At 45.9% G+C, this 17,048-nt stretch overlaps 1 long non-coding RNA gene across 2 annotated transcripts in view; it reads left to right on the top strand.

The window, feature by feature from the left end:
- LOC119958240 overlaps positions 1-17,048 on the top strand; it is a 127,249-nt gene that overhangs the window by 45,856 nt on the left and 64,345 nt on the right. Inside the window, exons 1-2 of one of the 2 annotated variants that reach the window (XR_005458985.1) lie at positions 11,220-11,685; positions 16,017-16,230. This is a non-coding gene — a long non-coding RNA (uncharacterized LOC119958240). Of the gene's footprint in view, positions 1-11,219; positions 11,686-16,016; positions 16,231-17,048 lie in introns of those variants that run through there. The other variant, XR_005458984.1, reaches the window with a different exon arrangement.

Raw genomic sequence — 17,048 nt, 5'->3', positions numbered from 1 at the left:
CTCACCCACGCCCCTGCCTTCGGCAGCTCTGGGTCCTGCCAGCACGACAGAATCCATCTCTGGGCTATCAGGGAGGCAAAGGCCAAAACATTGGCCTCCACCTGTAATCCCGGATCCTCCAGCACTCCAAATAGCGCCACCTCCGGACTCCGAGCTACCTCTACCCCCAGAATCTTTGACGTTACAGCCGAAAATCCCTTCCAAAACCCTCTCAACCTCGGACACGGTGAAAATATATGTACAGGGGGTTGCTGCCCGCGCGCACCCCCCCCCCCCCCCCCGGCACACCGGCCACACATATCCTCCACCCCCGAAAGAAGCACCTCATCCTGGACACCATCATATGGGCTCTATGCGGCACCTTAAATTGGATAAGGCTTGGCCTAGCACACGACGAGGACGCATTCACCCTCCACACTCCGGCTCCCAGCACCCCTCCCTACTTGGCCCCCAATGCCCCTCCCCTCTCCTCCTGCCACTTGTGCCTGACCTACTCCAGGGGAGCACATTCCCTCTTCATCAGCTCCCCATATATGTCCGAACCGTGCCCCCCCCCACCCCAGAATTTCATCCTCGGGCAGAAGCTTATCCTGCAGCACAGGGGGCAGCAACGTCATAAACAACGGCATCTCCTTCCCAACACAGCCCCTGACCTGTTGATACCTGAACCCATTCCCCTTTGGTAGCTGGTACATTCCCATCAGTTCCTCCAGGTCTGCAAGTGTCCCTCCCAATAACAAATCCCCAAAGAATTCTATCCCCATCTGCCACCAGCCCGGAACCTCGCCGGCACAAACCTATGGTTGTCGCAAATCGGCACCCACAACAACATGCCTTCCAATCCAAAGTGCTGCTGACACTGGTTCCCTCAGTGTTGACGCCACCATCGGACTCGTGGAATATCTGACCGGCGAGAACGGAAGGGGTGCCAACAACAGTGCCCTCAGACTGGTCCCCTTCCACGAGCCCACCTCCCTCCGGCCCCAAACTGACTCCTCCTCCTCTGCCCATTTGCTAGCCATTGCAATGTTTACTTCCCAGTGGTAATTCAACAAGCTTGGCAACGTTTAACCCCCTCCCTCAGTTGATCCCTCTATAAGGAAACACTGCTAACCTGTGGAGCCTTCCATTCCCACACGAACCTCAACATCATCCCATTAACTTTCCTAAAAAAGGACTTCGGAACAAAAATTGGGAGGCTCTGGAATACAAACAAAAACTTTGGCAGCACTGTACCCAACCCACCAAAGTCAATGGCAGCACATCCTACCTCTTTAAGTCCGCTTTCATTCCCTCCACGAGCTGCACAAAGTTCAGCCTGTGCAGCTGGGCCCAACACTGTGCCACCTGTATCCCGAGGTAATGAAAGCTCGCCCCCACCACCCAAAGCGGCAATTCCCCCAACCTCCACTCCTGTCCTCGGGCATTAATTGGGAACACTCCTAATTGTCGTACGAGGACTGTTTGAGGACTCTGGGTCTGTACTCGTTGGAGTTTAGAAGGATGAGAGGGGATCTTATTGAAACTTACAGGATACTGCGAGGCCTGGATAGAGTGGACGTGGAGAGGATGTTTCCACTTGTAGGAAAAACTAGAAGCAGAGGACACCATCTCAGACTAAAGGGACGATCCTTTAAAACAGAGATGAGGAGGAATTTCTCCAGCCAGAGGGTGGTGAATCTGTGGCCGTCTTTGCTGCAGAAGGCTGTGGAGACCAAATCACTGAGTGTCTTTAAGACAGAGATAGATAGGGTCTTGATTAATAAGGGGGATCAGGGGTTATGGGGAGAAGGCAGGAGAATGGGGATGAGAAAATATCAGCCATGATTGAATGGCGGAGCAGACCCGATGGGCCGAATGGCCTAATTCTGCTCCTATGTCTTATGGTCTAACACCTCGCTTTTCCACATGGTAAGCAAAATGGCGAAACTCCCTCATGATCCTATCGAAGCACCCAACCCGGTCTGAAATATACAACAGGAGGACATCTCCAAACTCTGTCCTCGATCCCCCTTCACCCCCCCTGACCTCCAAGCACCATTGGCCGCAGCTCAATTGCCAGGGCAAAGAGCAGCAGTGATAGCAGGCACCCCTGCTTCGTCCCCCAGTGTAACCCTAACCCAGGGCAGCACGGTAGCACAGTGGGTAGCACTGTGGCTTCACAGCGCCAGGGTCCCAGGTTCGATTCCCGGCTGGGTCACTGTCTGTGTGGAGTCTGCAGTTTCTCCCCGTGTGTGTGTGGGTTTCCTCCGGGTGCTCCGGTTTCCTCCCACAGTCCAAAGATGTGCAGGTTAGGTGGATTGGCCATGATAAATTGTCCTTATGAAATGAAATTAAAATCGCTTATTGTCACGAGTAGGCTTCAAATGAAGTTACTTTGAAAAGCCCCTAGTCGCCACATTCTGGCGCCTGTCCGGGGAGGCTGGTACGGGAATTGAACCGCGCTGCTGGCCTGCCTTGGTCTGCTTCAAAAGCCAGCTATTTAAGGTTAGGTGGGGTTACTGAGTTACGGGAATAGGGTGGTGGTGTGGGCTCAATGGGCCGAATGACCTCCTTCTGCACTGTAAATTCTATGATTCTATGAAAATAATCCGAGCTGACCTTGTTCACTCCTTGAGTGCCTTATACAGCAGCCGAACACAGTCCTCCAACCCGAACCGATCCAACACCTCAAACAGATATGCCCCTTCAACCTGATCGAATGCCTTTTCCATGTCCATTGTCACCACCACCACTCAGCCCTCTGAGGGCATCATAATAACATTAAGCAGCCTCTGTACATTCGCCTCTGCACCCCCTCCAGTACAATCACATCCTTCCTATAATGTGGCGACCAGAATTGCACACAGTACTCCAGCTGTGACCTCACCAAAGTTCTATACAACTCCAACATGACCTCCCTGCTTTTTGTAATCTCTGCCTTGCTGTTTGTAGCATATATTAATGATCTGAATGTGAATGTCGGAGGTATGATTAGTCATTTTGCAGATAACACAAAAATTGGTAGTGTGGTGAATAGTGAGGAGGAAAGCTTTAGATTACAGGGAGATGTTGACAGGCTTGTTGGATGGGCAGAACGGTGACAAATGGAATTTAACCTGAAAAGTGTGAGGTCATGTATTTGGGAGGACTAACAAGGCAAGGGAATATATAATCAACGGTAGCAGGCTAGAACTTAGAGTAGGGGTGGGCAAACTACGGCCCGCGGGCCGCATGCGGCCCGCCAAAGGTCTTCATGCGGGCCACCAAGATCAAGTCATTAAAAAAAAGGTTAATGGGGGGGCTGTTGGGTTACTGGTATAGGGTGGATACGTTGACTTGAGTAGGGTGATCATTGCTCGGCACAACATCGAGGGCCGAAGGGCCTGTTCTGTGCTGTACTGTTCTATGTTCTATATGAGGCGCCCAGAATCATAACCGGGTGAAGCGCCATTTTTGAAAAGTATAGAAAAAGAGGGCTAAAGGCAGGATGCCGCCGGGGGAAGCGCTGAGGTATATGCCGCACGCTAATTGGTTACAACCGGGACTATTAATTAATATACTATGCGGCCCTTTAAAATTGTGAATTTCTGAATGTGGCCCTTGCACGGAAAAGTTTGCCCACCCCTGACTTAGAGGATCAGAGACCTTGGTGTGCATGTCTATAGATCCCTGAAGACAGCAGGACAGGTAGATAAGATGGTTAAGAAGGCATATGGAATTCTTGCCTTTATTAGTCGAGGCAGAGAATATAAGAGCAGGTAGGTTATGATGGAGTTGTATAAAACGCTGGTTAGGCCACAGCTTGGAGTACTGTGTGCATTTCTGGTTGCTACACTAGAAAGGGTACAGAGGAGATTGATCAGGATGTTTCAATACCCAGGGGCCATAGATTTAAGGTAATGGGCGGGGGGTTCAGAGGACATTTGAGCAGAAATGTTTTCATCCAGAGGGTGGTGGGAATCTAGAATTTACTGCTTGAAAGGGTGGTAGAGGTGGGAACTCTCACAACATTGAAGTATTTAGATGAGCATACAAGGCTAGAGCAAGTTCTGGAAAATGGAATTGGAATAGATAGGTGCTTGATGGCTGGTGCAGACACGATGGGCTGAAGGGCCTCTTTCTGGGCTGTAAAATCCCCCGACTCCCTCTCTATGACTCTAGGACAGGGATGTTGTTTCCACGGCAATAGTTTCATGGTCATCATTAGACTTTTAATTCCAGATTTCTATTGAATTCAAATTTCACTTTCTGCCATGGTGGGATTCAAACCCAAGTCCCCAGAGAATTACCCTGGGTCTGTGGATTACGAGGCCAGTGACAATACCACAACACCATGGCCTCCCCAATCTCATAATACCCTCAAAAACAAAATCATATATTCCCAAGTGGTCCCAGTTATGAATGCATTATTTAAGATTTTTTTTTCAAAAAGTAACCCACTGAATCTTAAACTTAAAGCCAATTGTTCTATAATTACAAAGATAAGAGGGGAGAACTAAATAAAGTTAGCTGGTAGATAAAGTGTTCAATTCAATAGTGTTTAATTCTGGTCCCCACACTACCAGAAGGATGTGGAGGCTTTGGAGAGGGAGCAGAAGAGATTTACCAGGATGTTGCCTGGTATGGAGGGCATTAACTATGAGGAGAGGTTGGATAAACATGAATTGTTCTCACTGGAACAACGGAGGTTGAGGGACCACCTAATAGTGGTCTGCAAAATTATGGGGCATGGACAGATTGAATATTAAGAAGCTTTTTCCCAGGGTGATAGAGTCAATTACTAGGGGACAAAGGTTTAAGGTGCGAGAGGCAAGGTTTAGAGGAGATGTGCGTGGGAAGCTTTTTAAACAAGATAGTGGGTGCCTGGAACTCGCTGCCGGAGGAGGTGGTGGAAGCAGGGACGATAGTGACATTTAAGGGGCATCTTGACAAATACATGAATAGGATGGGAATAGAGGGATACGGACCCCGGAAGTGTAGAAGATTTTAGTTTAGACGGGCAGCATGGTCGGTGCAGGCTTGGTGGGCTGAAGGGCCTGTTCCTGTGCTGTACTTTTCTTTGTTAAAAGATGTGGCTATAAATGAACAGTGGGGAACATTTAAAGAACAAATTCAAAATGTCCAACAAAAATATATTCCATGGAAAAAGAAAAAAACAGCAAGAAAGACCACCCATTGCTCTGAGGGGTAGCATTAAATTATTCGCGACTGACTATATTTCAGATCAGTAAAAGTCTGAAGGTTGGCAGTGTTTTAGAAACTAGCCAATGGCCAGCAAAAAGTTGATGTGGAAAGAAAACGAGTGAGAGTGAACAAACCAGTAATATAAAAACAGACTATATAAGAGCTTTAAAAAGTATATAGAAAGGAAGGAAGTAGCTAAAGTAAATGTTCTGTTCGAATCAGAGACGAGAGAAATTATCATGCGGAATGAGGAAATGGCAGAGCATTGAACAAAAATTTTGTGTCTGTCTTCACAGGAGAAGACACCAGTTTCATTACAAAAATTGACAGTAAACTAGGTGCTAGAAAATGAGGAAATTAGGGAAATTAATATCAACAGAGAAAAAGTATTGGAGAAATTTAAGAGACTCGAATGTGACAAATCTCTGCGTCCTGATGCCCTCGGGTTCTAAAGGAGATAGCTGCAGAAATGGTGGACGTGCTGGTGTGATTCCATAATTCAGTGAATTCAGAAATGGTCCCATCAGATTGGACATTGGCTTTTCAATAAAGGAGGGAGAAAACCGAGCCATTTAACATCAGTTGTTTGGAAAATGCTGGAATCTATTATTAAGGAAGTGTCAAAATGCCCTTAGTAAAAAACATAGTATGATTAGAACAAGTCAACATGGTTTTACGAAAGGGAAGTTCTGTTGAACGGATTTAGTGGTGTTTTTTGAGGATGTAATTAGTAAGCTAGATAAAGGGGAACCAGTAGATGTAGTATACCTGGATTTCTAAAGGGAATTTGATAAAGTGCCATGGAAAAGTTCAGTAGGCAAGGTAAGTGCGCATGGAGTTGGAGGTAATGGCACAGCTAGAGAATTGGCTAACCGATAAGAGAGCAGCGAGTGGGTATAGACCTTGGAGTACCACAAGGATCAGTGCTGTAGCCTTAGCAATTACAACTTATATTAATGACTTGGATAAAGAGTCAGGGAGTATTGTATCGAAGTTTGCTGATATGAAGCTGTAGCTGGAATGGTAAGGTGTGGAGAGGGCACAGCGAGGCTGCAAAGAAATATCGACAGGTTAAGTGAATGGACAATGAGGTGACCGATGTACTGTAGGGAAGTGTGCAGTTATTCACCTTGGTTGAAAGAATTGAAAAGTAGCATTTTTTTTTGAAGTGTTGATGTTCAAAGAGACTTGGGTGTGCTTGTACAAGGAACACAGAAAGTGAACATAAGAACATAAGAACTAGGAGCAGGAGTAGGCCATCTGGCCCCTCGAGCCTGCTCCGCCATTCAATTAGATCATGGCTGATCTTTTGTGGACTCAGCTCCACTTTCCGGCCCGAACACCATAACCCTTAATCCCTTTATTCTTCAAAAAACTATCTATCTTTACCTTAAAAACATGTAATGAAGGAGCCTCAACTGCTTCAGTGGGCAAGGAATTCCATAGATTCACAACCCTTTGGGTGAAGAAGTTCCTCCTAAACTCAGTCCTAAATCTACTTCCCCTTATTTTGAGGCTATGTCCCCTAGTTCTGCTGTCACCCGCCAGTGGAAACAACCTGCCCGCATCTATCCTATCTATTCCCTTCATAATTTTAAATGTTTCTATAAGATCCCCCCAGTGGCAAACATGGAGGTACAGTAAACAATTTGGAAGGCAAGTGGTATGTTGGCTGGTGCACGGGGATTGGAGTACAGGAATAAATGAGTCTTCCTTGAGTAGTACAGGATTTGGGTGAGACCATATCTGTAACAGTATGTTCAGTTTTGGTCTCCACATTTAAGAAAAGATATACTTGCATTTGAGGCGGGACAGTAAAGACTCACTGGAATGGTGCCTAGAATGAGTGGGCTGTCCTCTGATGTGAGGCTGAGTAACTTGGTTTTGTTTTCTTTGGAGTTCAGAAGAATGATGGGCGATCCCATTGAAGCCTCTAAAATTCTGAAGGGGCTTAATAGGGTGAACGTTGGGAGATTGTTTCCCCTTGGCTGGGTTTAGTGACCACAGATGCATCCGAGATGAGTGGATAAGAGAAAATAGTTTTATTCCGAAGTTATGATATGTACAATACTCTCCAGATCCCAGCTGGGTCTGAGGTGTCCAAAGCTGGCCGACCCTTATATTACAGATTATTAGGGTGTCCATGGCTCCCCACTCCTCAGCAGGGAGAACGTACTCAACGAGGCTAATTGCTTCTCCCCCATCGGTATCGTATGGGTTATAACACTCGGGAATCTAAAACAGGGGGAGCACAGTCTCGGGATAAGGATACGATCGTGTAGGACTGAGACGAGGAGAAATTTCTTCACTCAAAGAGCTGAGAATCTTTTGGAATTCTCCACCCCAGAGAATTGTGGGGGCTCCATCGCTGAATAGATTTAAGGTTGGGATGGACAGATTTTTGGTCTCAGGGGAATTGAGGAATATGGAGAGTGGGTGGGAAAGTGGAGATGAAGCCCAAGATCAGCCATGTGGTGGAGCAGGTTCGATGAGCCATATGGTCTCCTCCTGCTTCTACTACTTGTGTTCATTGGAACAGTGTAGGAAGCTGAAATCCGAACGGGATGTAGAATGAAAGTGGCAAACGACAGGAAGCTGAGGGTCACACTTGCAGGAGGTGACTTGAATGACTCACTTGCTTAAAAGAACAGATGATGATTGATATAATGTCGGAAGGACATTAAAGCAAAGGTGCAGGATGTTTGAAGGGGAATAGAACAAATGCTGAACAAACCCAATGCAGCATTCATTTCAAATTGGGGCAAAAAACAGACTAGCACCAAGCACACAGATTCTGACTGTGTTGTGGTAAAGGGGTGACACTGCTGTGCCCAAGAATCCTAACACGCTCTAATGAATAAAATTGTAGCAGCAAATGGCTTTGAATCATGCAGTTCCTGTGAATGTGATGTTGTTCGTGGGTTGTTAATAATGGAGAAAAACAGACCTCCCAGTTTGATGCAGGGGAACTTATCTGTCCATAAATTTCTTCCACCTCCATCTTTTTAGCATCTTCTGTAACCAGTAACGAGCAACACTTGTATTAAAAGGTGGGATACTTCCTCGATTATGTTTCCCCTCCTAAATAAATGTATTTGCAAACCTTCTAATTATGTCCTCAAGATGTTCCAAAGCACTTTACAATCTATTAATTACTTAGTGTGACATAGACGAGCTGCTCCATTTGTGTCTGTGCAACAATGTCTCAGCCAAATGAATAAGTAAACAAATGAAGGTGGCGCTCGGTGCATACCTCTGCCACACTGTGTTAACTGAATGTTACTGCAATTGCGCAGCTTTTCCTTGCCTGGTTGCTGCTCTGTAATGACAAAGCTGAGAAAATCCACACCCAACAACCTGCTCTGACAATTCTGCTTACCTTTTGACAACTGTGACACACATGAGACGATCCGTAACATTCCAGAGCAACATGTAATATTTGAAAGAAAATAACCCACAACCCCCTATTCACCACTGTAAACATTCACTCCCTCCACCACCAACGCACAGTGGCTCCGCACTGTCTGTGCGGAGTCTGCACGTCCTCCCCGTGTGTGCGTGGGTTTCCTCCGGGTGCTCCGGTTTCCTCCCACAGTCCAAAGATGTGCGGGTTAGGTGGATTGGCCATGCTAAATTGCCCGTAGTGTCCTAAAAAGTAAGGTTAAGGGGGGGGGGGGGGGGGTTGTTGGGTTACGGGTATAGGGTGGATACGTGGGTTTGAGTAGGGTGATCATTGCTCGGCACAACATTGAGGGCCGAAGGGCCTGTTCTGTGCTGTAATGTTCTATGTTCTAAGATGCAATGCAGAAACTCACCAAGGTTCCTTGGACAGCACCTTCCAAACCCACAGGCCCTTCCATCTGGAAGAGCAAGGGCAGCAGTTACCTGGGAACCCCACCACCTGGAGGTCAAGGATAGATCCTTGGGGGGACACCAGAGGTAACGGTGCGGGAACAGGAAGAGAAGCCATTGCCGGTGATTCTCGGACTACGATTAGATAGATAAGAATGGAAGCAGGTGGGAGCTGTCACACCCAGCTGGACGACAGTGGAGAGGGTGTTGGAGGAGGGTGGGGTGGTCAACCCGTGTCAAAGCCTGCGGGACAGGGAGAGAAGGACAAGGAGGAAAGTTTACCTTTGTCCCAGTCACAGAGATGTTGTCTGTGACTTTGATAAGAGCGGTTTTAGTAATGTGGTTGGGGCAGAAACCTGATTGCAGGGATGCAGTTCTGGCAAAGATGAGAATGGATTTGGGAGATAACAACGCGCCATGGAGTTTGGAGGGGAAAGGATTGTTGGGGCATTAGTTTGCAAAGATGGAGGGGTCAAGCATTGGACTTTTGAAGAGCGGTTTTAAAGAAGAGCACAATGATGCCTGAAGAGAGAGAACCATTTACAATATCGACAACATGGAGGCCAAGAGGGGAAATGGGTGAAGTTTTGTGGGAATAGGATCAAGGGACTGTTGTGTTATGTACTCTGGGATATCACAGGCTGCAATTCGATGCAGCTTTGACCAAAAGATACTCCAGATGTTGAAGTAAGTTCAATGTGATTTATTGAACCATTAGCACAGTTCTCTATGAGTACGACTCTCCTGCCAATCTTGCTATAGTAACTCAGTCTAACTAACCAGTCTGCTCTAAGCCATGTGGTGGGTGTGATGCTTCTGATCTGCCCCTGTCCTACTCTCTAAGTGTCGCCTGTGGAAAGAGACCGAGCATGTGTGCCCTGTCCTTATATATAGGTTATGTAATGCCCCCTTGTGGTAGTGTCACCTCTGGGTGTCTTGACTGCCCATTGGTCGTGTCCTATTCTATGTATTCATTTGCTGTATGTCTGCATGTCATGATGTCTGTGGTGCTCCCTCTAGTGGTTACTTAGTCGTAGTGTATTTACATTAACCCCTTGTGTATTTACAGTGACGCATATCACCACAGGGACAAGGTGGATCTCCTGGTTAGATGAGTCCAGAGAGGACATGAGGGGAAATAGAAGAGGAACTAGAGAATGATGTGAGTTGCAGGGCTAGTTTGGACAGATAGGCTAGTGTAGGAGGATGAGGCAGCTGATTGGATAATCTTGGTGACAAAGAAACCTGTGCACTCCCCGCACTTATTGTTGGAGCTGAGATTGAAAGGGAGAAGGGTTAACAACTCTGATTTCTCTTCTCGCCACCTATTCGTCAACAGATAGGTGACCCCCCCCCCCCCCCCGGTGTGATCCAGTTTTTATTAATAACCACACAGCAAACTCAAGATGGGGTAAACTCTGTTAGTTTATTTGACAGTGACAGCAAAGTCGCGACGTAACCTGCTTGTCACTCTTACAATAAAAAAAGGGGTGGTGGGGTGGTAGAGAAAGCAAGGGTTTATCAGGGAAAGAGCATAGAGAAAATAATTGTTTCACGTGATTTCAGAATCTAGAGTTAAAGTCCACTGGGACATGAGGTTGGCAGGCTTTAAGACTGATAACTGATTCATTCACTTTTCCAGTAGAACATAGAACAGTACAGCACAGAACAGGCCCTTCGGCCCTCGATGTTGTGCCGAGCCATGATCACCCTACTCAAACCCACGTATCCACCCTATACCCGTAACCCAACAACCCCCCCTTAACCTTACTTTTTAGGACACTACGGGCAATTTAGCATGGCCAATCCACCTAACCCACACATCTTTGGACTGTGGGAGGAAACCGGAGCACCCGGAGGAAACCCACGCACACACGGGGAGGACGTGCAGACTCCGCACAGACAGTGACCCAGCCGAGAATCGAACCTGGGACCCTGGAGCTGTGAAGCATCTATGCTAACCACCATGCTACCGTGTTGCCCCAGAGATGACTTCCACGCTGCGATAGGCACATTAGACCTGCAGGCGATGGCATAGAAGGTTCAGAAGTTCCAGTAGAAAGAATGTAGATGGGGCCAGCAATGCAAAACTGAACAGAGCCCTTTTTCTGTGGCTTGACAAAGGTTACAGATTCCTTTGCCTGGGTTCCTAACAATGTTCCAACCATTCAGAATTTGATGGGAGTTTGCATGGTCCTTTGTCCTAATAGACTCCAGTAGCTCGGCTTGACTTATGAAATGCAGATGGACTTTGTATAATTCCCATTTAAATTTGGTTTCTGCTGACCACAGGGGTGTTCGTGCATCTTCAGAGAGAAGGAGGTGTCATCTTTTCTAGTATTGCCAGAAAGTACCTTTGTTTGAAAGCTACAGCCAGACATGGCTTCTGTCAATTTGAAGTCTTTGTCCACTTTTTAAAATTTTAGACGTTAGCCATGGGGATCGCGATATATTTTATAAAAATATAGAGTGTGAGGTCTCAGCCCCGTCACACAGGGAAAGTGGTGGAAAACATAGCCACACAGCAAGGCTTCAATAAGTAACAAACTGTCATCATTTCTCAGCCAGGTTTCTGTTAAGACTGTGATGTTGATGCAGTCATCCACCATACATTACTGAATGGCAAGGGCCTTCTTCACAAAGCGAGCCACATCGCTTTCTGATTTGGTGAGTCCAGCTAAACTGATGCACTACAGCAGAACCAAGTTCCCAAGAGTGTAGGTGGACAAGTTCAAAAGCAAAGTGTTGAATCTTGCTGAGCTACGCCCAACCAGTGTAATGAGGAATTGTGCTTTGATCTCGAGTTTACAGAGGCCAGATTACAGTTTATGAAAAAATGAAAATCGCTTATTGTCACGAGTAGGCTTCAATGAAGTTACTGTGAGAAGCCCCTAGTCGCCACATTCCGGCGCCTGTCCGGGGAGGCTGGTACGAGGCTTTACATGTCTGTCAACCACAGCCAGTTTTGCAGTAATTCATAGAGAGCATAATTTGCCAGTTAAATTTATTTTTTTGTCAGTGATTGATCTTTTAAAATATACCTCCGTCTCGGAAACCTGGCCATCCATTAACTATACGGGTACGGCATGTGCTGGGCATGAAGTAACATTGGATAATGTAGCGATTTGGAATTTGAACATTGCTTGGTTTGAGAATGCGAAGTCGTTTGGTCGATTTGAATTCTATGCTTGGATTCGGTGTGATTCTTAGTGACCAGCTGCATAACAGACCTCTACCTGCAGTCAGAGAAAGAAGTCAAAATGGTGGTTGCAATATGCAAGGTATTGTATCGCTGGGCTAGGTTGCTCGTGTGCATGGGGTCAGATATTGTGACATGCCTCTTGCACATGTGACCATCGCAAAAACGATTGCCTGTGCATGTGCTTGTAATTTAACCACGATTCAAAGCTTCTGACAATTTGTAGCAACCCTGAAGGTTTATTCTTGTAAACATAGAAACATAGAAAATAGAAGCAGGAGGAGGCCATTCAGCCCTTCGAGCCTGCACTGCCATTCATTATGATCATGGCTGGTCATCAAGTTCAATGCCCTGATCCTGCCTTCCCCCCACATCCCTTTCGCCCCTAGAGCTGTATCTAATTCCTTCTTGAAATTACTCAATGTTTTGGCCTCAACTACTTTCTGTGGTAGTGAATTCCACAGATTCACCACTCTCTGGGTGAAGAAATTTCTCCTCACCTCAGTCCTAAAAGGTTTAACCCTTATCCTCAAACTATGACCCCTAGTTCTGGACTCCCCCACTATCGGGAACATTCTTTCTGAATCTACCCTGCCTAATCCTGTTAGAAGTTTGTAAGTTTCTATCAGATCCCCTCTCACTCTTCTAAACTCCAATGAATATAAACCCAACTAACTTGAGTCTCTCCTCCTATGACAGTCCAGCCATCCCAGGAATCAGCCTGGTAAACATTCTCTGCACTCTCTCCAAAGCAAGAACATCCTTCCTCGGATAAGGACACCAGAACTGCACATAATACTTCAGGTCTGGCCTCCCCAATAAGATCATAAGACATAGAAGCAGAATTAGGCCACTCGGCCCATCGGGTCTGCTCCGCCATGGCTGATATTTTTCTCATCCCCATTCTCCTGCCTTCTCCCCATAACCCCTGATCCCCTTATTGATCAAGAACCTGTCTATCTCTGTCTTAAAGACACTCAGTGATTTGGCCTCCACAGCCTTCTGCGGCAAAGAGTTCCACAGATTCACCACCCTCTGGCTGAAAAAATTCCTCCTCATCTCTGTTTGAAAGGATTGTCCCTTTAGTCTGAGATTCTGCCCTTGGTTCTAGTTTTTCCTACAAGTGGAAACATCCTCTCCACTTCCACTCTATCCAGGCCTTGCAGTATCCTGTACGTTTCAATAAGATCTCCTCTCGTCCTTCTAAACTCCAACGAGTACAGACACAGAGTCCTCAACCATTCCTCATACGACAAGTTCTTCATTCCAGGTATCATTCTTGTTAACCTCCTCTGGACCTTTTCCAAGGCCAACACATCCTTCCTTAGATACAGGGCCCAAACTGCTCACAATACTCCAAATGGGGTCTGGCCAGAGCCTTATACAGCCTCAGAAGTACTTCCCTGGTCTTGTATTCTAGCCCTCTTGACATGAATGGTAACATTGCATTTGCCTTCTAAAGTACATAACCTCACACTTTTCGACATTGTATTTCATCTGCCACTTCATTGCCCGCTCTCCTAGCCTGTCCAAATCCTTCTGCAGCCCCCCCCCCCATCTTCCTCAATACTACCTGTCCCTCTCCAGATCTTTGGATCATCTGCAAACTTACAACAGTGCCGTCAGTACCATCTTCCAGATCATTAATGTATATTGTAAAAAATTATGGTCCCAGCACAGACCCCTGAGGCACACCACTAGTCACCGGCTGCCATCCTGAAAAAGACCCCTTTATCCCCACTCTCTGCCTTCTGTCAGTCAGCCAATTCTCTATCCATGCCAGCATCTTACCCTTAACACCATGCGCTCTGAACTTACTTGACAGTCTCCTATGCAGCACCTTATCAAAGGCCTTCTGGAAATCTAAATAAATCACATTCACTGATTCTCCTTTGTCTAACTTCCTTGTTACCTCCTCAAAGAACTCTAACATTTGTCAGACTTGACCTCCCCTTGACAAAGCCGTGCTGACTCAGTCCTATTTTACCATGCACTTCCAAGTACTTCGCAATCTCATCTTTAATAACATACTCTAAAATCTTACCAATGACCGAAGTCAGGCTAACCGGCCTATAATTTCCCATCTTCTGCCTCCCTCCCTTCTTAAACAACGGTGTTACATTAGCCACTTTCCAGTCCTCTGGGACCCTTCCTGCCTCCAGTGATTCCTGAAAGATCATCACCAATGCCTCCATAATTTCCTCAGCTATCTCTTTTAGAACCCTGGGGTGTAGTCCATCCGGTCCAGGTGATTTATCCACCTTCAGACCTTTCAGTTTCCCCAGAACCTTCTCCTTAGTAATGGTCACTTCACTCACCTCTGCCCCCTGGTTCTGCTGGAGCTCTGCGATCCCACTGGTGTCTTCCACCGTGAAGACTGATGCAAAGTAACTATTCAGTTCCTCTGCCATTTCTTTGTTTCCTATTATTACTCTCCAGCCACATTTTCTACTGGTCCAATGTTTATTTTTGCCTCTTTCTTACCTTTTATATATTGAAAAAATCTCTTCATCTTCCTTTATATTACTAGCTAGCTTGCACTCATACTCCATTTTCTCACCCCCCCCTTATTGCTTTTTTAGTTGTCCTCTGCTCGCTTTTAAATGCTTCCCAATCCTCTGGCTTCCCACTAATCCTCGCCACTTTTATGCTTTTTCTTTAGCCTTTATGCTGTCCTTGACATCCCTTGTCAGCCATGGATGCCTTGTCCTGCCCTTAGCATGTTTCCTCCTCCTTGGGATGAATTTCTGTTGTGCCTCCCTAATAACCCCCAAAAACTCCTGCCATTGCTGTTCCACTGTCTTCCCTGCTAGGCTCCTTCTCCAATCTACTCTGGCCAGCTCCTCCCTCATGTCTTTGTAGTTACCCTTATTTAATTGTAATACTGTTACATCTGATTGCAGCCTCTCCCTCTCAAACTGCAGGGTAAATTCTATCATATTGTGGTCACTGCTCCCTAAGGGTTCCTTCACCTTAAGTTCCCTAATCAAGTCTGCCTCATTACACATCACCAAATCCAGAATTGCCTGTTCCCTCGACGGCTCTGTCACAAGCTGCTCAAAAAACAAATCTTAGACATTCCACAAATTCCATTTCTCGGGATCCACTGCCAACCTGATTTTCCCAGTCCACCCATGATTATTGTAATATTGCCTTTTTTTACATGCCTCTTCTATCTCCTGATGCCTATACAATTGTAGTTTGTAGACACTGCGATGATTGGCTATACTCAGCATAGTTTAGCACTTTTTTGAATCATGTTGAGCTAATCATCCTTTGGCAACCTGTTCTTTTAAATCTTGGTATTTTAGAGTCGGAAAAGAAATGTATTGCATTTTCAGTGCATGTATATAATTGTCTGTGACACCAAGATGGAAAATCTTGGATAATTACGGCCATATATACTCGTTTAAAAGTCGAGTTTCTAAGACTACATTTTTAGCCAAACAGCAAGGAGTCAACTTTTACACGAGTAACATTTTCAAGGGGTTGAAATTCATCCCCTCTGAATTGCCAGGCTGGAGACTGCTCCTGCCAATCCCATCCCAAAAAATAGTGCAAAAGGAGCCAAAACCTATTTTTATGATTGAATTTTTATTTATAATTATTAATTTATGTACACTAAACTTTGCCAAGTTTGTCATCAACAAAAAATCTATCTACAAATTTATACAATTTCAATTGTGCTTTTTCAAAGTCAGTTGTCTTCGCTAATGCTGTTTTCTCTCCAACTTTGCTTACCATTTGGCTGGCTGCTGTGTCACAATTCATGGGAGTCTCATTCATGTTCCCAATGCAGGCCAATCTGGATCCATTCTTTTGTCAGTGTTTGATTGTAAATCCCCGAAATACGATAAGCCTGTCATCAAGTTCTGCTGGCAAACACTGAAATCCTGGTCTTCTGTCGCAGTACAAAATTGTTTCTCCTCATAAACCTGGTACACTGTTCAGGACGGGCTTTGAAATCGGGGGTCGATTTATACTCGAGATCGACCATTACTCGAGTATATATGGTAAGTGTATGTTTAAGATGAAGCATTCCACTGAAACCTCTGATCTGGAGATTAAGATGGAATTGATCTACATGCTGATATTATTCTCAGGATGTTTAATAAAGTGCTACCTCCTGTTCTTCCATCTGTAACTATTTGCATAATGATAGTTGTACTGAGTTGGGGGCGGCAATTGCTGCTGTTAGGACGGCTTGACCATGGGTCGGTACCTAGCCTCTGAACCAACAGGTTCACTTCAAGTCCCATTCCACAGATTTGAGCAGATAATCCAGGATGGTACTATTATACAATATGAGGAAGTGCTGCAATTCCGAGGTATCAGATTTCAAATAGGAGTTGAAAATGTGAACCTGCATGTGGAGTTTGCACATTCTCCCCGTGTCTGCCTGGGTCTCACCCCCACAACCCAAAGATGTGCGTGGTAGGTGGATTGGCCATACTAAATTGCACCTTAATTGGGGAAAAAATGAATTGGGTATTCTAACTTTAAAAAAAATAAATAAAATGATAACCTGTTTGCCTGCTCAGCTGAATGTTACATTAGGGCGGCAAGGTGGCACAGTGGTTAGCACTGCTGCCTCACAGCGCCAGGGACTGGGTTCGATTCCGGCCTTGAGTGACTGTCTGTGTGGAGTTTGCACTTTCTTCCAGCGTCTGCGTGGGTTTCCTCCCGCAGTCCAAAGATGTGCAGGTTAGGTGGATTGGCCATGCCAAAATTGCCCTAGGTTGGGTGTTCTTTCAGAGGGTCGGTGCCGACTCAATGGGTCAAATGGCCTCCTGCGCTGTACATTTTTAATGGATTATTTGAAGAGCAGGAA

The sequence above is a fragment of the Scyliorhinus canicula genome, chromosome 28 (assembly GCF_902713615.1).
Source record: "Scyliorhinus canicula chromosome 28, sScyCan1.1, whole genome shotgun sequence".
Lineage (NCBI taxonomy): Eukaryota > Metazoa > Chordata > Chondrichthyes > Carcharhiniformes > Scyliorhinidae > Scyliorhinus > Scyliorhinus canicula.
This window is presented reverse-complemented; position numbering and strand designations above follow the sequence as displayed.